Genomic DNA, 22,541 nt, shown 5'->3' with positions numbered 1-22,541 from the left:
AATCGTGTAGTGTGTGGCTGGTGTTACGAGCCGACTAAAAACAGGAACACTGAGTATGCACACAATAATACGATTATTGTGAATAGTCAGATTAATATCATATAGTTTGATTTAAATGTTTACCCTACATGCTGTGCGAGAAGAAGGATTTCCCTAATAATCTTGTTTAGCCCACATCACTGATGGGATTCTGATAAACACACAAAATCACTAATCAAAATAAACGTTCTACCACAGCGACCATGTTATTTTTGGGAAGCATATTTGATTCTGAATTCGGACATATAAAGTTTGTATGTGAAAACTATTCCTAAGATAAATACTTTCAGTTTTTTTCCGAACTCACTTCACTCGTGCATAAGCACAGAGAGGCTTGCGCTGCTGGTGCTGTCAGTTGCACATATCAAATACTCCGCTGCAGTTGATCTAGCCTCTCAAGTCCGTCACAGAATGTTGGCTGACCTAACCTCTCAAGTCCATCACAGAATGTTGGCTGACCTAGCCTCTCAAGTCCGTCACAGAATGTTGGCTGACCTAGCCTCTCAAGTCCATCACAGAATGTTGGCTGACCTAACCTCTCAAGTCCATCACAGAATGTTGGCTGACCTAGCCTCTCAAGTCCATCACAGAATGTTGGCTGACCTAACCTCTCAAGTCCATCACAGAATGTTGGCTGACCTAGCCTCTCAAGTCCGTCACAGAATGTTGGCTGACCTAGCCTCTCAAGTCCGTCACAGAATGTTGGCTGACCTAGCCTCTCAAGTCCATCACAGAATGTTGGCTGACCTAACCTCTCAAGTCCATCACAGAATGTTGGCTGACCTAGCCTCTCAAGTCCATCACAGAATGTTGGCTGACCTAACCTCTCAAGTCCATCACAGAATGTTGGCTGACCTAGCCTCTCAAGTCCATCACAGAATGTTGGCTGACCTAGCCTCTCAAGTCCATCACAGAATGTTGGCTGATCTAGCATCTCAAGTCCATCACAGAATGTTGGCTGATCTAGCCTCTCAAGTCCATCACAGAATGTTGGCTGATCTAGCCTCTCAAGTCCATCACAGAATGTTGGCTGACGTAGCCTCTCAAGTCCATCACAGAATGTTGGCTGATCTAGCCTCTCAAGTCCATCACAGAATGTTGGCTGACGTAGCCTCTCAAGTCCGTCACAGAATGTGACGACAGAACTTTGAAGCAAATTGTACAACACAGTGTGACGTAATCTTCGTAAAAGACTGACTCCGACGTACAAGTCTGCAAAGGCCTTCAGTCACAAAGTGAGTGATGACAGGGACTCTGCTGGTTTGACAGTCTGCTGTCTGTCCCGCTTCTCAGTACCTGGGCGTGTGTGTTGTGTGCGCTGTGGTTGTAGTCACATTTCTTTACACGGAGGGAGAGAGCATGAATTTGCACGTCCCATATAATGTGAGTGAATTTGCACGTCCCATATAATGTGAGTGAATTTGCACGTCCCATATAATGTGAGTGAATTAGCACGTCCCATATAATGTGAGTGAATTAGCACGTCCCATATAATGTGGTAATGATGAGTCAAAATCCACTTAGATGATTGTTTTCTGGCATATTCATTTATTTTATTTTGCGTGCAGTGACTGACGAGCCAGTAAAAACACACGTTGGCCACTCAGTCACTGGGTCAGTCACTTGGATCTCGCCGACAGGGACAGTAACTTTTTAGTGCATTTTCGCATTTCCATTTCAACAATTATCTGCTCTGTCACAGTCTACCATCGGAAACCATTGAAGACAAGACACACATAAATGTCATGCTATTTGTATTTGAGCAATATGATTGGCCGTTCATTCCAGCACCACCACGCTCTCGCGAGTCACAACTTCTCAGCTGTACAGTGCATTCGGAAAGTATTCAGACCCGTTGACTTTTTCCACATTTTGTTACGTTACAGTTTTTTAAAATCCTCATCAATCTACACACAATACCCCACAATGACAAGGCAAAAACTGGTTTTTAGAAATGTTTTCACATTTGTAAATAATAAAAAACAGAAATACCTTATTTACATAATTATTCAGGCCCTTTGCTATGAGACTCGAAATCAAGGTCAGGTGCATCCTGTTTCGATTGATCATCATTGAGATGTTTCTACAACTTGATTGGAGTCCACCTGTGGTACATTTAATTGATTGGACATGATTTGGAAAAGCACACACCTGTCTATATAAGGTCCCACGGCTGACAGTGCATGTCAGAGCAGAAACCAAGCCATGAGGTTGAAGGAATTGTCCGTAGAGCTCAGAGACAGGATTGTCTAGAGGCACAGATCTGAGGAAGGGTACCCAAACATTTCGGCAGCATTGACGGTATCCAAGAACCCAGTGGCCTCCATCATCCTTAAATTGAATACATTTGGAACCACCAAGACTCTTCCTAGAGCTGGCCGCCCGGCCAAATTGAGCAATCGGGGGAGAAGGGCCTTGGTCAAGGAGGTGACCAAGAACCCGATGGTCACTCTGACAGAGCTCCAGAGTTCCTCTGTGGAGATGGGAGAACTTTCCAGAAGGACAACCATCTCTGCAGCACTTAACGTTGGACACTGGCGTGTTTCATATGCAGCCACAGTGTTGGCGCATAGGCTATTTACTGTGCTTTTATTGAACGGAGTTATATCTCCTGGTATCGCATCGGGACAGTAAACTAAAGATCTCATTTGTATTTTCGATATGAAGTCCATCAGGACTTGCCAGACAGTAACGTTAAAGTGAGTGACTCGTCAGTAGCCTACGGAATCGCGTTGGTAAAATGTGCCATTCATAAATCATACAACGTAGTTATATATCCAAGCCTGGCTGGCTACTTTTTCTATTTGGCTCCTCTCCTCTCCTCTCCTCTTCTCATCTCTTCTCCTCTCCTCCCTCCTCTCCTCCTCCTCCCTCCCTCCCTCCCTCCCTCCCTCCCTCCCTCCCTCCCTCCCTCCCTCCCTCCCTCCCTCCCTCCCTCCTCTAATTCTCTCTCCTCTCACCTCCCTCCTCTCCTCTCTCACCTCCTCTCCTCTCTCACCTCCCTCCTCCTCTCATCTCCTCTCATCTCCCTCCTCTCCTTTCTCACCTCCCTCCTCCTCTCATCTCCCTCCTCTCCTCTCTCACCTCCCTCCTCAAACATCTCCTCTCTCATCTCCTCTCTCATCTCTCTCATCTCCTTTCTCACCTCCCTCCTCTCTAATCTCCCTCCTCACATCCTCCCCCCTCACTCCATCCCTCTCCTCCTCTCCCTCTCTCCTCTGCCCATGTGTTTTGTGTTAGACCCTGGGAGGTGGACTGGTAGTCCCTGTCAGCTGCCAGGTGACGGTTTTGGGGATAAAGCAGCTCCCTCTCTGTCCAGCCGTAATGATGCATGACACAGCACTATGCCCCAAACTCTTATTGAAGTCTCCCCTGAGGTCTGAGAAACAACATTACTGACCTGTCACACACACACACACACACACACACACACACACAGACAGACAGATCTGACATGGTCCCAGCTCTGGAATTCTGATCACCACATTGGGGCAATACACACACTACTTCAAATAAAAATCTCCATTAGGCAGTTTGCAAGTGGATGGATTTCTGCCAGATGTTATTTGATGTGCTGTGGGCTGGGAATGTAACGGAGCCAGATGTTATGTTATGTGACGCTATGTGATGTGATGTGGGCTGGGTAACTGAAACTATTCCCCCCCCCCATGACTATCAGGTGACTGTGGTCCTTGAAAGGATAAAGGATAACACTAACTTTGGAACAACCTCCCAGGAAGGGCAACATATTTAATATGGAAACAACTCTGCTTTAGTCAGGTCTATGAAAGTCTAGGTATTCACTCTTTCCAAGGCTGCAGGTGAATCAGCCACTGACTAATGCATCAGAGATGAAATATGGCCCCGTGTAGCTCAGTTGGTAGAGCATGGCGTTTGCGACGCCAGGGTTGTGGGTTCGATTCCCACGGGGGGCCAGTATGAAAAATGTATGCACTCACTAACTGTAAGTCGCTCTGGATAAGAGTGTCTGCTAAATGACTAAAAATGTTTTTTTTTGTAACATGACTAGCTACAGAGATACAGGACAACGGGCTAGTTAGTTAGGAAGAAGTTGTTTCAGACAGGGTCTGTGTGAATCCCCAAACACAACACATGCAGACAAACGTTTCTTTTACTATCCTTGTGGGGACTGAACAATTCATTCCCATTCAAAATCCTATTTTCTCTAAACCCCTAACCCTAGCCTTAACCTAAAACACCAAACCCTACACCTAACTCCTAACCCTAAACGTAACCCCTAAACCTAAAATAGCCTTTTTCCTGGTTGGTGAAATGTTTCCTTGTTTTTACTGTCCTGAGGTCTTCTGGTCCCCACCTAGATAGTAAAACCAAAACCAAAACACAACTGAAAACTGTTTTAGTTCCTCCGCTACATGGTCCATGAACTCTCTCCAGACCAGTTTGAAACTGGTTTCTTTGGAGGAGATTAAAATGTTACAGTTAACTTAGGAATGTAATTGTCATTAGGATTTCATGTGGGGTACATATGATTAAATCTGATGGATTTGATCTATGATGGTTGTATGTCTGTGTATATAAATGTAATGTACACTGAGTATACCAAACATTAGGGACACCTTCCTAATATTGAGTTGTACCCCACCCTCAGGGTTGGGAAGTAACAGGTGACATGTAATCCGTTACATGTAAGAGATTACAAAAAAACAACATTAACTGTAATCAAATCAAATCAAATGTTATTTGCCACATGCGCCGAATACAACAGGTGTAGACATTACAGTGAAATGCTTCCTTACAAGCCCTTAACCAACAATGCCGTTTTTAAAGACAAAAATAAAAAAAAGCAAATAACTAAAGAGCAGCAGTAAAATAAAATAACAGTACAGAGGCTATATACAGGCGGGGTACCGGTACAGAGTCAGTGTGTGGGGGCACCGGCTAGTCGAGGTAATTGAGGTAATATATACATGTGGGTAGAGTTAAAGTGACTATGCATAAATAATTAACCGAGTAGCAGCAGCGTAAAAGATGGGTTTGGGGTGGAGTGGGGTGGGGTGGGGTGGGGGGGCAATGCAAATAGTCCGGGTAGCCATGATGAGCTGTTCAGGAGTTTTATGGCTTGGGGGTAGAAGCTGTTGAGAAGTCTTTCGGACCTAGACTTGGCGGCATCCAAATCCAAAGATGATCCAACTTGAATAAACGCTTGTAGGTAAGGACGACTGGAAATACGGATATCACTTATTATTGACATCTACATAGTGCATTGATGTCAATCACACTGCTGCTCTCTCATTTAGCTATTTGCGCCTTGCGGATTGCGGTTGTTGTGGACAGCTGTTCACAAATCTAAATGTGTATTTGAACCCAATAATGGTTGAGTTCAATAAGTTTAAGCTGCCTATCAATCATTGTTTTATTTTTTTGAAACCAGTGGACAGCCAGTGAAAAATGCGCTCTTGCAACAGCTGCATATTGTGGATCCCAGCCTATGGAATAAAAGTGGGGCTTTTATTGTTCAATCTAATTCGTGCTGATAAAAAAACTAATCCATAGGCCCAATGGAAATATGCTCAAACTCAAACACGTTTCATAGACTTAAAGGGGCTAATCTGTACTACATCCATTTTTGGACTTATAAATTATATATATATATATATATACACTACCGTTCAAAAGTTTGGGGTCACTTAGAAATGTCCTTGTTTTCGAAAGAAAAAAAAGCAATTTTTTTGTCCATTAAAATAACATACAAATTGATCAGAAATACAGTGTAGACATTGTTAATGTTGTAAATGGCTATTGTGGCTGGAAACGGCTGCTTTTTAATGGAATATCTACATAGGCGTACAGAGGCCCAATATCAGCAACCATCAGTCCTGTGTTCCAATGGCACGTTGTGTTTGCTAATCCAAGTTTATCATTATAAAAGGCTAATTGATCACTAGAAAACCCTTTTACAATTATGTTAGCACAGCTGAAAACTGTTGTGCTGATTAAAGAAGCAATAAAACTGGCCTTCTTGAGACTAGTTGAGTATCTGGAGCTTCAGCAATTGTGGGTTCGATTACAGGCTCAAAATGGCCAGAAACAAAGAACTTTCTTCTGAAACTCGTCAGTCTATTCTTGTTCTGAGAAATGAAGGCTATTCTATGCGAGAAATTGCCAAGAAACTGAAGATCTCATACAACGCTGTGTACTACTCCGCGTTATTTGTAATTTATTTTGTACATAATGTTTCTGCCATCGTCTCTTATAACCAAAAATAGCTTCTGGATATCAGGACAGCGATTACTCACCTCGTATTGGACGAATTATTTTTCTTCAACGAGGCGGCCGCGAAGGATATCCTACAGACACAAATCCCTGTCATTCGCATGAGGAAGAGACAGAGATATCATGGACGTAGGTCGGGGTGCCTTGTAAGGATCCGACGGCGAGCGAGTAAACTGCCGCTCCCATCAATCCTATTAGCCAATCTTCAATCATTTGAGAATAAATTGGATGACCTAAGATTACGGTTATCCTACCAACGGGACATTAAAAACTGTAATATCTTATGTTTCACCGAGTCGTGGCTGAACGACGACATGGACAACATACAGCTAGCGGGCTGTACGCTACATCGGCAGGATAGAACGGCTGACTCCGGTAAGACAAGGGGTGGCAGTCTGTGTATATGTTTGTAAACAACAACTGGTGCACAAAATCAAATAATAAGGAAGTCTCAAGGTTTTGCTCGCCTGAAGTAGAGTATATCATGATATGATTGCTCTACCAACTGAGCTACATCCCTGCCGGCCATTCCCTCCTCTACCCTGGACGACGCTGGCTAACTGTGCGCCGCCCCATGGGTCTCCCGGTCGCGTTCCTCTCTCTTTCCATGTTGTCTCTCTATCTCTTTGAACTGGGCTATCTCTTTGAACTGGGCGTTCCTCTCTCTTTCCATGTTGTCTCTCCATCTCTTAGAACTGGGCGTTCCTCTCTCTTTCCATGTTGTCTCTCTATTCTCTATCTCTTAGAACTGGGCATTCCTCTCTCTTTCCATGCTGTCTCTCTATTCTCTATCTCTTAGAACTGGGCGTTCCTCTCTCTTTCCATGTTGTCTCTCCATCTCTTAGAACTGGGCGTTCCTCTCTCTTTCCATGTTGTCTCTCTATTCTCTATCTCTTAGAACTGGGCATTCCTCTCTCTTTCCATGCTGTCTCTCTATTCTCCATCTCTTAGAACTGGGCGTTCCTCTCTCTTTCCATGTTGTCTCTCTATTCTATATCTCTTAGAACTGGGCGTTCCTCTCTCTTTCCATGTTGTCTCTCCATCTCTTAGAACTGGGCGTTCCTCTCTCTTTCCATGTTGTCTCTCTATTCTCTATCTCTTAGAACTGGGTGTTCCTCTCTCTTTCCATGTTGTCTCTCCATCTCTTAGAACTGGGCATTCCTCTCTCTTTCCATGTTGTCTCTCTATTCTATATCTCTTAGAACTGGGCGTTCCTCTCTCTTTCCATGTTGTCTCTCCATCTCTTAGAACTGGGCATTCCTCTCTCTTTCCATGTTGTCTCTCTATTCTATATCTCTTAGAACTGGGCGTTCTTCTCTCTTTCCATGCTGTCTCTCTATTCTCTATCTCTTAGAACTGGGCATTCCTCTCTCTTTCCATGCTGTCTCTCCATCTCTTAGAACTGGGCATTCCTCTCTCTTTCCATGTTGTCTCTCTATTCTATATCTCTTAGAACTGGGCGTTCCTCTCTCTTTCCATGTTGTCTCTCCATCTCTTAGAACTGGGCATTCCTCTCTCTTTTCATGTTGTCTGTCCATCTCTTAGAACTGGGCGTTCCTCTCTCTTTTCATGTTGTCTCTCTATTCTCTATCACCGAGTCGTGGCTGAACGACGACATGGACAACATACAGCTAGCGGGCTGTACGCTACATCGGCAGGATAGAACGGCTGACTCCGGTAAGACAAGGGGTGGCAGTCTGTGTATATGTTTGTAAACAACAACTGGTGCACAAAATCAAATAATAAGGAAGTCTCAAGGTTTTGCTCGCCTGAAGTAGAGTATATCATGATATGATTGCTCTACCAACTGAGCTACATCCCTGCCGGCCATTCCCTCCTCTACCCTGGACGACGCTGGCTAACTGTGCGCCGCCCCATGGGTCTCCCGGTCGCGTTCCTCTCTCTTTCCATGTTGTCTCTCTATCTCTTTGAACTGGGCTATCTCTTTGAACTGGGCGTTCCTCTCTCTTTCCATGTTGTCTCTCCATCTCTTAGAACTGGGCGTTCCTCTCTCTTTCCATGTTGTCTCTCTATTCTCTATCTCTTAGAACTGGGCATTCCTCTCTCTTTCCATGCTGTCTCTCTATTCTCTATCTCTTAGAACTGGGCGTTCCTCTCTCTTTCCATGTTGTCTCTCCACTCTCTTAGAACTGGGCGTTCTCTCTCTTTCCATGTTGTCTCTCTATTCTCTATCTCTTAGAACTGGGCATTCCTCTCTCTTTCCATGCTGTCTCTCTATTCTCCATCTCTTAGAACTGGGCGTTCCTCTCTCTTTCCATGTTGTCTCTCTATTCTATATCTCTTAGAACTGGGCGTTCCTCTCTCTTTCCATGTTGTCTCTCCATCTCTTAGAACTGGGCGTTCCTCTCTCTCTTTCCATGTTGTCTCTCTATTCTCTATCTCTTAGAACTGGGTGTTCCTCTCTCTTTCCATGTTGTCTCTCCATCTCTTAGAACTGGGCATTCCTCTCTCTTTCCATGTTGTCTCTCTATTCTATATCTCTTAGAACTGGGCGTTCCTCTCTCTTTCCATGTTGTCTCTCCATCTCTTAGAACTGGGCATTCCTCTCTCTTTCCATGTTGTCTCTCTATTCTATATCTCTTAGAACTGGGCGTTCTTCTCTCTTTCCATGCTGTCTCTCTATTCTCTATCTCTTAGAACTGGGCATTCCTCTCTCTTTCCATGTTGTCTCTCCATCTCTTAGAACTGGGCATTCCTCTCTCTTTCCATGTTGTCTCTCTATTCTATATCTCTTAGAACTGGGCGTTCTTCTCTCTTTCCATGTTGTCTCTCCATCTCTTAGAACTGGGCATTCCTCTCTCTTTTCATGTTGTCTGTCCAACTCTTAGAACTGGGCGTTCCTCTCTCTTTTCATGTTGTCTCTCTATTCTCTATCTCTTAGAACTGGGCGTTCCTCTCTCTTTCCATGTTGTCTCTCTATCTCTTAGAACTGGGCGTTCCTCTCTCTTTTCATGTTGTCTCTCTATCTCTTAGAACTGGGCGTTCATCTCTCTTTCCATGTTATCTCTCTATTCTATATCTCTTAGAACTGGGCAGTCCTCTCTCTTTCCATGTTGTCTCTCTATTCTATATCTCTTAGAACTGGGCGTTCCTCTCTCTTTCCATGTTGTCTCTCCATCTCTTAGAACTGGGCATTCCTCTCTCTTTTCATGTTGTCTGTCCATCTCTTAGAACTGGGCGTTCCTCTCTCTTTTCATGTTGTCTCTCTATTCTCTATCTCTTAGAACTGGGCGTTCCTCTCTCTTTCCATGTTGTCTCTCTATCTCTTAGAACTGGGCGTTCCTCTCTCTTTTCATGTTGTCTCTCTATCTCTTAGAACTGGGCGTTCATCTCTCTTTCCATGTTATCTCTCTATTCTATATCTCTTAGAACTGGGCAGTCCTCTCTCTTTCCATGTTGTCTCTCCATCTCTTAGAACTGGGCGTTCCTCTCTCTTTCCATGTTGTCTCTCTATTCTCTATCTCTTACAACTGGGCGTTCCTCTCTCTTTCCATGTTGTCTCTCCATCTCTTAGAACTGGGCATTCCTCTCTCTTTCCATGTTGTCTCTCTATCTCTTAGAACTGAGCGTTCTTCTCTCTTTCCATGATGTCTCTACATCTCTTAGAACTGGGCATTCCTCTTTCTTTCCATGTTGTCTCTCCATCTCTTAGAACTGGGCATTCCTCTCTCTTTCCATGTTGTCTCTCTATATCTTAGAACTGGGCAGTCCTCTCTCTTTCCATGTTGTCTCTCCATCTCTTAGAACTGGGCGTTCCTCTCTCTTTCCATGTTGTCTCTCTATTCTCTATCTCTTACAACTGGGCGTTCCTCTCTCTTTCCATGTTGTCTCTCCATTTCTTAGAACTGGGCATTCCTCTCTCTTTCCATGTTGTCTCTCTATCTCTTAGAACTGGGCGTTCTTCTCTCTTTCCATGTTGTCTCTCCATCTCTTAGAACTGGGCATTCCTCTTTCTTTCCATGTTGTCTCTCCATCTCTTAGAACTGGGCATTCCTCTCTCTTTCCATGTTGTCTCTCTATATCTTAGAACTGGGCATTCCTCTCTCTTTCCATGTTGTCTCTCCATCTCTTAGAACTGGGCGTTCCTCTCTCTTTTCATGTTGTCTCTCTATTGCTTAGAACTGGGCGTTCTTCTCTCATTCCATGTTGTCTCTCCATCTCTTAGAACTGGGCGTTCCTCTCTCTTTCCTTGTTGTCTCTCTATCTCTTAGAACAGGGCGTTCCTCTCTCTTTCCATGTCGTCTCTCTATTCTCTATCTCTTAATACTGGGCATTCCTCTCTCTTTCCATGTTGTCTCTCCATCTCTTAGAACTGGGCGTTCCTCTCTCTTTCCATGTTGTCTCTCTATTCTATATCTCTTAGAACTGGGCATTCCCCTCTCTTTCCATGTTGTCTCTCTATATCTCTTAGAACTGGGCGTTCCTCTCTCTTTCCATGTTGTCTCTCTATTCTCTATCTCTTAATACTGGGCATTCCTCTCTCTTTCCATGTTGTCTCTCCATCTCTTTGAACTGGGCGTTCCTCTCTCTTTCCATGTTGTCTCTCTATCTCTTAGAACTGGGCGTTCCTCTCTCTTTTCATGTTGTCTCTCTATCTCTTAGAACTGGGCGTTCCTCTCTCTTTCCATGTTGTCTCTCCATTCTCTATCTCTTAGAAGTGGGCGTTCCTCTCTCTTTCCATGTTGTCTCTCTATTCTCTATCTCTTAGAACTGGGTGTTCCTGTCTCTTTCCATGTTGTCTCTTTATTCTCTATATCTTAGAACTGGGCGTTCCTCTCTCTTTTTTATGTTGTCTCTCTATCTCTTAGAACTGGGCGTTCCTCTCTCTTTCCATGTTGTCTCTCTATTCTCTATCTCTTAGAACTAGGCGTTTTTCTCTCTTTCCATGTTGTCTCTCTATTCTCTATCTCTTAGAACTGGGCGTTCCTCTCTCTTTCCATGTTGTCTCTCTATCTCTTAAAACTGGGAGTTCCTCTCTCTTTCCATGTTGTCTCTCCATCTCTTAGAATTGGGCGTTCCTCTCTCTTTTCATGTTGTCTCTCTATCTCTTAGAACTGGGCGTTCCTCTCTCTTTCCAGGTTGTCACTCTATTCTATATCTCTTAGAACTGGGCAGTCCTCTCTCTTTCCATGTTGTCTCTCCATCTCTTAGACGTGGGCGTGCCTCTCTCTTTCCATGTTGTCTCTCTATTCTCTATCTCTTAGAACTGGGCGTTCCTCTCTCTTTCCATGTTGTCTCTCTATCTCTTAGAACTGGGCGTTCCTCTCTCTTTCCATGTTGTCTCTCCATCTCTTAGAACTGGGCATTCCTCTCTCTTTTCATGTTGTCTCTCTATCTCTTAGAACTGGACGTTCCTCTCTCTTTTCATGTTGTCTCTCTATCTCTTAGAACTGGGCGTTCCTCTCTCTTTTCATGTTGTGTCTCTATCTCTTAGAACTGGGTGTTCCTCTCTCTTTCCATGTTGTCTGTCTATTCTATATCTCTTAGAACTGGGCAGTCCTCTCTCTTTCCATGTTGTCTCTCCATCTCTTAGAACTGGGCATTCCTCTCTCTTTCCATGTTGTCTCTCCATCTCTTAGAACTGGTATTCCTCTCTCTTTCCATGTTGTCTCTCTATATCTTAGAACTGGGCATTCCTCTCTCTTTCCATGTTGTCTCTCCATCTCTTAGAACTGGGCGTTCCTCTCTCTTTTCATGTTGTCTCTCTATTGCTTAGAACTGGGCGTTCCTCTCTCTTTCCATGTTGTCTCTCCATCTCTTAGAACTGGGCGTTCCTCTCTCTTTCCATGTTGTCTCTCTATCTCTTAGAACTGGGCGTTCCTCTCTCTTTCCATGTTGTCTCTCTATTCTATATCTCTTAGAACTGGGCATTCCTCTCTCTTTCCATGTCGTTTCTCTATATCTCTTAGAACTGGACGTTCCTCTCTCTTTCCATGTTGTCTCTCTATTCTCTATCTCTTAATACTGGGTGTTCCTCTCTCTTTCCATGTTGTCTCTCCATCTCTTAGAACTGGGCATTCCTCTCTCTTTCCATGTTGTCTCTCTATCTCTTAGAACTGGGTGTTCCTCTCTCTTTTCATGTTGTCTCTCTATCTCTTAGAACTGGGCGTTCCTCTCTCTTTCCATGTTGTCTCTCTATTCTCTATCTCTTAGAACTGGGCGTTCCTCTCTCTTTCCATGTTGTCTCTCTATTCTCTATCTCTTAGAACTGGGCGTTCCTCTCTCTTTCCATGTTGTCTCTTTATTCTCTATATCTTAGAACTGGGCGTTCCTCTCTCTTTTTTATGTTGTCTCTCTATCTCTTAGAACTGGGCGTTCCTCTCTCTTTCCATGTTGTCTCTCTATTCTCTATCTCTTAGAACTGGGCGTTCCTCTCTCTTTCCATGTTGTCTCTCTATTCTCTATCTCTTAGAACTGGGCGTTCCTCTCTCTTTCCATGTTGTCTCTCTATCTATTAGATCTGGGAGTTACTCTCTCTTTCCATGTTGTCTCTCCATCTCTTAGAACTGGGCATTCCTCTCTCTTTCCATGTTGTCTCTCTATCTCTTAGAACTGGGCGTTCCTCTCTCTTTCCATGTTGTCTCTCCATCTCTTAGAACTGGGCGTTCCTCTCGCTTTTCATGTTGTCTCTCTATCTCTTAGAACTGTGTGTTCCTCTCTCTTTCCATGTTGTCTCTCCATTTCTTAGAACTGGGCGTTCCTCTCTCTTTCCATGTTGTCTCTCTATTCTCTATCTCTTAGAACTGGGCGTTCCTCTCTCTTTCCATGTTGTCTCTCTATTCTCTATCTCTTAGAACTGGGCGTTCTTCTCTCTTTCCATGTTGTCTCTCTATTCTCTATCTCTTAGAACTGGGCGTTCCTCTCTCTTTCCATGTTGTCTCTCCATCTCTTAGAACTGGGCGTTCCTCTCTCTTTTCATGTTGTCTCTCTATCTCTTAGAACTGGGTGTTCCTCTCTCTTTCCATGTTGTCTCTCCATCTCTTAGAACTGGGCGTTCCTCTCTCTTTCCATGTTGTCTCTCTATTCTCTATCTCTTAGAATTGGGCGTTCCTCTCTCTTTCCATGTTGTCTCTCTATTCTCTATCTCTTAGAACTGGGCGTTCCTCTCTCTTTCCATGTTGTCTCTCTATCTCTTAGAACTGGGCGTTCCTCTCTCTTTCCATGTTGTCTCTCCATCTCTTAGAACTGGGCATTCCTCTCTCTTTCCATGTTGTCTCTCTATCTCTTAGAACTGGCCGTTCCTCTCTCTTTTCATGTTGTCTCTCTATCTCTTAGAACTGGGCGTTCCTCTCTCTTTTCATGTTGTCTCTCTATCTCTTAGAACTGGGCGTTCCTCTCTCTTTCCATGTTGTCTCTCTATTCTATATCTCTTAGAACTGGGCGTTCCTCTCTCTTTCCATGTTGTCTCTCCATCTCTTAGAACTGGGTGTTCCTCTCTCTTTCCATGTTGTCTCTCTATCTCTTAGAACTGGGCGTTCATCTCTCTTTCCATGTTGTCTCTCTATTCTATAACTCTTAGAACTGGTATTCCTCTCTCTTTCCATGTTGTCTCTCTATATCTTAGAACTGGGCATTCCTCTCTCTTTCCATGTTGTCTCTCCATCTCTTAGAACTGGGCGTTCCTCTCTCTTTTCATGTTGTCTCTCTATTGCTTAGAACTGGGCGTTCCTCTCTCTTTCCATGTTGTCTCTCCATCTCTTAGAACTGGGCGTTTCTCTCTCTTTCCATGTTGTCTCTCTATCTCTTAGAACTGGGCGTTCCTCTCTCTTTCCATGTTGTCTCTCTATTCTATATCTCTTAGAAGTGGGCGTTCCTCTCTCTTTCCATGTTGTCTCTCTATTCTCTATCTCTTAGAACTGGGCGTTCCTCTCTCTTTCCATGTTGTCTCTCTATCTCTTAGAACTGGGCGTTCCTCTCTCTTTCCATGTTGTCTCTCTATCTCTTAGAACTGGGCGTTCCTCTCTCTTTCCATGTTGTCTCTCTATTCTATATCTCTTAGAACTGGGCGTTCCTCTCTCTTTCCATGTTGTCTCTCCATCTCTTAGAACTGGGTGTTCCTCTCTCTTTCCATGTTGTCTCTCTATCTCTTAGAACTGGGCGTTCATCTCTCTTTCCATGTTGTCTCTCTATTCTATAACTCTTAGAACTGGTATTCCTCTCTCTTTCCATGTTGTCTCTCTATATCTTAGAACTGGGCATTCCTCTCTCTTTCCATGTTGTCTCTCCATCTCTTAGAACTGGGCGTTCCTCTCTCTTTTCATGTTGTCTCTCTATTGCTTAGAACTGGGCGTTCCTCTCTCTTTCCATGTTGTCTCTCTATATCTTAGAACTGGGCATTCCTCTCTCTTTCCATGTTGTCTCTCCATCTCTTAGAACTGGGCGTTCCTCTCTCTTTTCATGTTGTCTCTCTATTGCTTAGAACTGGGCGTTCCTCTCTCTTTCCATGTTGTCTCTCCATCTCTTAGAACTGGGCGTTCCTCTCTCTTTCCATGTTGTCTCTCTATCTCTTAGAACTGGGCGTTCCTCTCTCTTTCCATGTTGTCTCTCTATTCTATATCTCTTAGAACTGGGCATTCCTCTCTCTTTCCATGTTGTTTCTCTATATCTCTTAGAACTGGGCGTTCCTCTCTCTTTCCATGTTGTCTCTCTATTCTCTCTTTCTTAATAATGGGTGTTCCTCTCTCTTTCCATGTTGTCTCTCTATTCTCTATCTCTTAGAACTGGGCGTTCCTCTCTCTTTCCATGTTGTCTCTCTATCTCTTAGATCTGGGAGTTACTCTCTCTTTCCATGTTGTCTCTCCATCTCTTAGAACTGGGCATTCCTCTCTCTTTCCATGTTGTCTCTCTATCTCTTAGAACTGGGCGTTCCTCTCTCTTTCCATGTTGTCTCTCCATCTCTTAGAACTGGGCGTTCCTCTCTCTTTCCATGTTGTCTCTCCATCTCTTAGAACTGGGTGTTCCTCTCTCTTTCCATGTTGTCTCTCCATTTCTTAGAACTGGGCGTTCCTCTCTCTTTCCATGTTGTCTCTCTATTCTCTATCTCTTAGAACTGGGCGTTCCTCTCTCTTTCCATGTTGTCTCTCTATTCTCTATCTCTTAGAACTGGGCGTTCTTCTCTCTTTCCATGTTGTCTCTCTATTCTCTATCTCTTAGAACTGGGCGTTCCTCTCTCTTTCCATGTTGTCTCTCCATCTCTTAGAACTGGGCGTTCCTCTCTATTTCCATGTTGTCTCTCTATTCTCTATCTCTTAGAAGTGGGTGTTCCTCTCTCTTTCCATGTTGTCTCTCTATTCTCTATCTCTTAGAACTGGGCGTTCCTCTCTCTTTCCACGTTGTCTCTCCATCTCTTAGAACTGGGCGTTCCTCTCTCTTTCCATGTTGTCTCTCCATCTCTTAGAACTGGGCATTCCTCTCTCTTTCCATGTTGTCTCTCCATCTCTTAGAACTGGGCGTTCCTCTCTCTTTCCATGTTGTCTCTCTATTCTATAACTCTTAGAACTGGGCATTCCTCTCTCTTTCCATGTTGTCTCTCTATATCTTAGAACTGGACATTCCTCTCTCTTTCCATGTTGTCTCTCCATCTCTTAGAACTGGGCGTTCCTCTCTCTTTTCATGTTGTCTCTCTATTGCTTAGAACTGGGCGTTCCTCTCTCTTTCCATGTTGTCTCTCCATCTCTTAGAACTGGGCATTCCTTTCTCTTTCCATGTTGTCTCTCTATCTCTTAGAACTGGGCGTTCCTCTCTCTTTCCATGTTGTCTCTCTATTCTATAACTCTTAGAACTGGGCATTCCTCTCTCTTTCCATGTTGTCTCTCCATCTCTTAGAACTGGGCGTTCCTCTCTCTTTTCATGTTGTCTCTCTATTGCTTAGAACTGGGCGTTCCTCTCTCTTTCCATGTTGTCTCTCCATCTCTTAGAACTGGGCGTTCCTCTCTCTTTCCATGTGGTCTCTCTATCTCTTAGAACTGGGCGTTCCTATCTCTTTCCATGTTGTCTCTCTATTCTATATCTCTTAGAACTGGGCATTCCTCTCTCTTTCCATCTTGTTTCTCTATATCTCTTAGAACTGGGCGTTCCTCTCTCTTTCCATGTTGTCTCTCTATTCTCTATCTCTTAATACTGGGTGTTCCTCTCTCTTTCCATGTTGTCTCTCCATCTCTTAGAACTGGGCATTCCTCTCTCTTTCCATGTTGTCTCTCTATCTCTCAGAACTGGGCGTTCCTCACTCCTTCCATGTTGTCTCTCTATTCTATATCTCTTAGAACTGGGCATTCCTCTCTCTTTCCATGTTGTTTCTCTATATCTCTTAGAACTGGGCGTTCCTCTCTCTTTCCATGTTGTCTCTCTATTCTCTATCTCTTAATACTGGGTGTTCCTCTCTCTTTCCATGTTGTCTCTCTATTCTCTATCTCTTAGAAATGGGCGTTCCTCTCTCTTTCCATATTGTCTCTCTATCTCTTAGATCTGGGAGTTACTCTCTCTTTCCATGTTGTCTCTCCATCTCTTAGAACTGGGCATTCCTCTCTCTTTCCATGTTGTCTCTCTATCTCTTAGAACTGGGCGTTCCTCTTTCTTTCCATGTTGTCTCTACATCTCTTAGAACTGGGCGTTCCTCTCTCTTTTCATGTTGTCTCTCTATCTCTTAGAACTGGGTGTTCCTCTCTCTTTCCATGTTGTCTCTCCATTTCTTAGAACTGGGCATTTCTCTCTCTTTCCATGTTGTCTCTCTATTCTCTATCTCTTAGAACTGGGCGTTCCTCTCTCTTTCCATGTTGTCTCTCTATTCTCTATCTCTTAGAACTGGGCGTTCTTCTCTCTTTCCATGTTGTCTCTCTATTCTCTATCTCTTAGAACTGGGCGTTCCTCTCTCTTTCCATGTTGTCTCTCCATCTCTTAGAACTGGGCGTTCCTCTCTATTTCCATGTTGTCTCTCTATTCTCTATCTCTTAGAAGTGGGTGTTCCTCTCTCTTTCCATGTTGTCTCTCTATTCTCTATCTCTTAGAACTGGGCGTTCCTCTCTCTTTCCACGTTGTCTCTCCATCTCTTAGAACTGGGCGTTCCTCTCTCTTTCCATGTTGTCTCTCCATCTCTTAGAACTGGGCATTCCTTTCTCTTTCCATGTTGTCTCTCTATCTCTTAGAACTGGGCGTTCCTCTCTCTTTCCATGTTGTCTCTCTATTCTATAACTCTTAGAACTGGGCCTTCCTCTCTCTTTCCATGTTGTCTCTCTATATCTTAGAACTGGGCATTCCTCTCTCTTTCCATGTTGTCTCTCCATCTCTTAGAACTGGGTGTTCTCTCTCTTTTCATGTTGTCTCTCTATTGCTTAGAACTGGGCGTTCCTCTCTCTTTCCATGTTGTCTCTCCATCTCTTAGAACTGGGCATTCCTTTCTCTTTCCATGTTGTCTCTCTATCTCTTAGAACTGGGCGTTCCTCTCTCTTTCCATGTTGTCTCTCTATTCTATAACTCTTAGAACTGGGCATTCCCTCTCTCTTTCCATGTTGTCTCTCCATCTCTTAGAACTGGGCGTTCCTCTCTCTTTTCATGTTGTCTCTCTATTGCTTAGAACTGGGCGTTCCTCTCTCTTTCCATGTTGTCTCTCCATCTCTTAGAACTGGGCGTTCCTCTCTCTTTCCATGTGGTCTCTCTATCTCTTAGAACTGGGCGTTCCTATCTCTTTCCATGTTGTCTCTCTATTCTATATCTCTTAGAACTGGGCATTCCTCTCTCTTTCCATCTTGTTTCTCTATATCTCTTAGAACTGGGCGTTCCTCTCTCTTTCCATGTTGTCTCTCTATTCTCTATCTCTTAATACTGGGTGTTCCTCTCTCTTTCCATGTTGTCTCTCCATCTCTTAGAACTGGGCATTCCTCTCTCTTTCCATGTTGTCTCTCTATCTCTTAGAACTGGGCGTTCCTCACTCCTTCCATGTTGTCTCTCTATTCTATATCTCTTAGAACTGGGCATTCCTCTCTCTTTCCATGTTGTTTCTCTATATCTCTTAGAACTGGGCGTTCCTCTCTCTTTCCATGTTGTCTCTCTATTCTCTATCTCTTAATACTGGGTGTTCCTCTCTCTTTCCATGTTGTCTCTCTATTCTCTATCTCTTAGAACTGGGCGTTCCTCTCTCTTTCCATGTTGTCTCTCTATCTCTTAGATCTGGGAGTTACTCTCTCTTTCCATGTTGTCTCTCCATCTCTTAGAACTGGGCATTCCTCTCTCTTTCCATGTTGTCTCTCTATCTCTTAGAACTGGGTGTTCCTCTCTCTTTTCATGTTGTCTCTCTATCTCTTAGAACTGGGCGTTCCTCTCTCTTTCCATGTTGTCTCTCCATTCTCTATCTCTTAGAAGTGGGCGTCCCTCTCTCTTTCCATGTTGTCTCTCTATTCTCTATCTCTTAGAACTGGGCGTTCCTCTCTCTTTCCATGTTGTCTCTTTATTCTCTATATCTTAGAACTGGGCGTTCCTCTCTCTTTTTTTTGTTGTCTCTCTATCTCTTAGAACTGGGCGTTCCTCTCTCTTTCCATGTTGTCTCTCTATTCTCTATCTCTTAGAACTGGGCGTTCCTCTCTCTTTCCATGTTGTCTCTCTATTCTCTATCTCTTAGAACTGGGCGTTCCTCTCTCTTTCCATGTTGTCTCTCTATCTCTTAGATCTGGGAGTTACTCTCTCTTTCCATGTTGTCTTTCCATCTCTTAGAACTGGGCATTCCTCTCTCTTTCCATGTTGTCTCTCTATCTCTTAGAACTGGGCGTTCCTCTCTCTTTCCATGTTGTCTCTCTATCTCTTAGAACTGGGCGTTCCTCTCGCTTTTCATGTTGTCTCTCTATCTCTTAGAACTAAGTGTTCCTCTCTCTTTCCATGTTGTCTCTCTATTCTCTATCTCTTAGAACTGGGCGTTCCTCTCTCTTTCCATGTTGTCTCTCTATTCTCTATCTCTTAGAACTGGGCGTTCCTCTCTCTTTCCATGTTGTCTCTCCATCTCTTAGAACTGGGCGTTCCACTCTCTTTTCATGTTGTCTCTCTATCTCTTAGAATTGGGTGTTCCTCTCTCTTTCCATGTTGTCTCTCCATCTCTTAGAACTGGGCGTTCCTCTCTCTTTCCATTTTGTCTCTCTATTCTCTATCTCTTAGAAGTGGGCGTTCCTCTCTCTTTCCATGTTGTCTCTCTATTCTCTATCTCTTAGAACTGGGCGTTCCTCTCTCTTTCCATGTTGTCTCTCTATCTCTTAGAACTGGGCGTTCCTCTCTCTTTCCATGTTGTCTCTCCATCTCTTAGAACTGGGCATTCCTCTCTCTTTCCATATTGTCTCTCTATCTCTTAGAACTGGCCGTTCCTCTCTCTTTTCATGTTGTCTCTCTATCTCTTAGAACTGGGCGTTCCTCTCTCTTTTCATGTTGTCTCTCTATCTCTTAGAACTGGGCGTTCCTCTCTCTTTCCATGTTGTCTCTCTATTCTATATCTCTTAGAACTGGGCGTTCCTCTCTCTTTCCATGTTGTCTCTCCATCTCTTAGAACTGGGTGTTCCTCTCTCTTTCCATGTTGTCTCTCTATCTCTTAGAACTGGGCGTTCATCTCTCTTTCCATGTTGTCTCTCTATTTTATAACTCTTAGAACTGGTATTCCTCTCTCTTTCCATGTTGTCTCTCTATATCTTAGAACTGGGCATTCCTCTCTCTTTCCATGTTGTCTCTCCATCTCTTAGAACTGGGCGTTCCTCTCTCTTTTCATGTTGTCTCTCTATTGCTTAGAACTGGCCTTCCTCTCTCTTTCCATGTTGTCTCTCTATTCTCTATCTCTTAGAACTGGGCGTTCTTCTCTCTTTCCATGTTGTCTCTCTATTCTATATCTCTTAGAACTGGGCATTCCTCTCTCTTTCCATGTTGTTTCTCTATATCTCTTAGAACTGGGCGTTCCTCTCTCTTTCCATGTTGTCTCTCTATACTCTATCTCTTAGAACTGGGCGTTCCTCTCTCTTTCCATGTTGTCTCTCTATTCTCTATCTCTTAGAACTGGGCGTTCCTCTCTCTTTCCATGTTGTCTCTCTATCTCTTAGATCTGGGAGTTACTCTCTCTTTCCATGTTGTCTCTCCATCTCTTAGAACTGGGCATTCCTCTCTCTTTTCATGTTGTCTCTCTATCTCTTAGAACTGGGCGTTCCTCTCTCTTTCCATGTTGTCTCTCCATTCTCTATCTCTTAGAAGTGGGCGTCCCTCTCTCTTTCCATGTTGTCTCTCTATTCTCTATCTCATAGAACTGGGTGTTCCTCTCTCTTTCCATGTTGTCTCTTTATTCTCTATATCTTAGAACTGGGCGTTCCTCTCTCTTTTTTATGTTGTCTCTCTATTTCTTAGAACTGGGCGTTCCTCTCTCTTTCCATGTTGTCTCTCTATTCTCTATCTCTTAGAACTGGGCGTTCCTCTCTCTTTCCATGTTGTCTCTCTATTCTCTATCTCTTAGAACTGGGCGTTCCTCTCTCTTTCCATGTTGTCTCTCTATCTCTTAGATCTGGGAGTTACTCTCTCTTTCCATGTTGTCTCTCCATCTCTTAGAACTGGGCATTCCTCTCTCTTTCCATGTTGTCTCTCTATCTCTTAGAACTGGGCGTTCCTCTCTCTTTCCATGTTGTCTCTCTATCTCTTAGAACTGGGCGTTCCTCTCGCTTTTCATGTTGTCTCTCTATCTCTTAGAACTGGGTGTTCCTCTCTCTTTCCATGTTGTCTCTCCATTTCTTAGAACTGGGCGTTCCTCTCTCTTTCCATGTTGTCTCTCTATTCTCTATCTCTTAGAACTGGGCGTTCCTCTCTCTTTCCATGTTGTCTCTCTATTCTCTATCTCTTAGAACTGGGCGTTCTTCTCTCTTTCCATGTTGTCTCTCTATTCTCTATCTCTTAGAACTGGGCTTTCCTCTCTCTTTCCATGTTGTCTCTCCATCTCTTAGAACTGGGCGTTCCTCTCTCTTTTCATGTTGTCTCTCTATCTCTTAGAACTGGGTGTTCCTCTCTCTTTCCATGTTGTCTCTCCATCTCTTAGAACTGGGCGTTCCTCTCTCTTTCCATGTTGTCTCTCTATCTCTTAGAAGTGGGCGTTCCTCTCTCTTTCCATGTTGTCTCTCTATTCTCTATCTCTTAGAACTGGGCGTTCCTCTCTCTTTCCATGTTGTCTCTCTATCTCTTAGAACTGGGCGTTCCTCTCTCTTTCCATGTTGTCTCTCCATCTCTTAGAACTGGGCATTCCTCTCTCTTTCCATGTTGTCTCTCTATCTCTTAGAACTGGCCGTTCCTCTCTCTTTTCATGTTGTCTCTCTATCTCTTAGAACTGGGCGTTTCCTCTCTCTTTTCATGTTGTCTCTCTATCTCTTAGAACTGGGCGTTCCTCTCTCTTTCCATGTTGTCTCTCTATTCTATATCTCTTAGAACTGGGCGTTCCTCTCTCTTTCCATGTTGTCTCTCCATCTCTTAGAAATGGGTGTTCCTCTCTCTTTCCATGTTGTCTCTCTATCTCTTAGAACTGGGCGTTCATCTCTCTTTCCATGTTGTCTCTCTATTCTATAACTCTTAGAACTGGTATTCCTCTCTCTTTCCATGTTGTCTCTCTATATCTTAGAACTGGGCATTCCTCTCTCTTTCCATGTTGTCTCTCCATCTCTTAGAACTGGGCGTTCCTCTCTCTTTTCATGTTGTCTCTCTATTGCTTAGAACTGGGCGTTCCTCTCTCTTTCCATGTTGTCTCTCTATATCTTAGAACTGGGCATTCCTCTCTCTTTCCATGTTGTCTCTCCATCTCTTAGAACTGGGCGTTCCTCTCTCTTTTCATGTTGTCTCTCTATTGCTTAGAACTGGGCGTTCCTCTCTCTTTCCATGTTGTCTCTCCATCTCTTAGAACTGGGCGTTCCTCTCTCTTTCCATGTTGTCTCTCTATCTCTTAGAACTGGGCGTTCCTCTCTCTTTCCATGTTGTCTCTCTATTCTATATCTCTTAGAACTGGACATTCCTCTCTCTTTCCATGTTGTTTCTCTATATCTCTTAGAACTGGCGTTCCTCTCTCTTTCCATGTTGTCTCTCTATTCTCTCTTTCTTAATAATGGGTGTTCCTCTCTCTTTCCATGTTGTCTCTCTATTCTCTATCTCTTAGAACTGGCGTTCCTCTCTCTTTCCATGTTGTCTCTCTATCTCTTAGATCTGGGAGTTACTCTCTCTTTCCATGTTGTCTCTCCATCTCT

This window comes from Coregonus clupeaformis, chromosome 7 (assembly GCF_020615455.1).
Source record: "Coregonus clupeaformis isolate EN_2021a chromosome 7, ASM2061545v1, whole genome shotgun sequence".
NCBI lineage: Eukaryota > Metazoa > Chordata > Actinopteri > Salmoniformes > Salmonidae > Coregonus > Coregonus clupeaformis.
This window is presented reverse-complemented; position numbering follows the sequence as displayed.